We start from the raw sequence: 1,047 nt of genomic DNA, 5'->3' as shown, positions 1-1,047 counted from the left end.
GTGTTAAATTGACCTTCTTTGGCCCATACTCTGGACTATGTGATATTTTCACAATTCTTAAGTTTCTATCTTTTATTGCTTTCTCCCAGAAGTTTACGGAAGATTTTTCCCATTTCTATAGATTCTTGCCTTCCTTTACATGTATCAATACTAGAATTTTTGAGAATGTACCAAGTGGCCAAGAGGTGCTCTGAAATACGACTCTACTACTGGGTGATGCTATATTATATGAATTCTTGTAGCCTGAGAAATTGTTATTTTTTTGCTTGTTTATTTATTTTTGAGAGAGAGAGTGTGAGCGAGGTAGAGGCAGAAAGAGAGAGAGACATAGCATCTGAAGCATGCTCCAGGCTCTGAGCTGTCAGCACCAACTGGGCCACCCAGGTGCCCCTAGCCTGAGAAATTCTTAAAGGGGCTTCATATTGTCATACTAATACCTTATTTTATGAACTTTGTAAGGGTGAAGTTCTGAGAAAATCAGTTTATTTTTATGTTTTTTAAAAAGATTTACGTTTTTAAAGTTTACTTATTTGGAGAGAGAGATTTGAGGGCAAGTGGGGCAGGGGCAGAGAAAGAGGGAGAGAGAGAGAATCCTAAGCAGGCTCTAGACACAGCAAGGAGCCCAATGCAAGGCTAGATCCCACATGACCTGAGCTGATGGGCACCCGGGTGGCTCAGTCAGTTAAGCATCCAACCGGCTCAGGTCATGATCTCACGGTTTATGAGTTCAAGCCCCACATCGGGCTCTGTGCTGACAGCCCAGAGTCTGGAGCCTGCTTCAGATTCTGTGTCTCCTTCTCTCTTTGCCTCTCTCCCACTTGCTCTCTGTCTCTATCTCTCAAAAATAAATAAACAATAAAAAGAAAAAGATCATGACCTAAGCTAAAATCAAGGTTGACTGAGCCACCCAGGTGCCCTAAAGATTTTAATTTTTTAAGTAATCTCTACACCCAACATAGAGCTTGAACTTACAACCCTGAGATCAAAAGTCATATGCTCTACCGACTGAGCCAGCCAGGCACCCCTGAAGCAGTTTAATTACAAAGA

Source organism: Suricata suricatta, chromosome 1, assembly GCF_006229205.1.
Source record: "Suricata suricatta isolate VVHF042 chromosome 1, meerkat_22Aug2017_6uvM2_HiC, whole genome shotgun sequence".
In the NCBI taxonomy this organism is placed as follows: Eukaryota; Metazoa; Chordata; class Mammalia; order Carnivora; family Herpestidae; genus Suricata; species Suricata suricatta.
Note: the sequence above shows the minus strand (reverse complement) of the source record.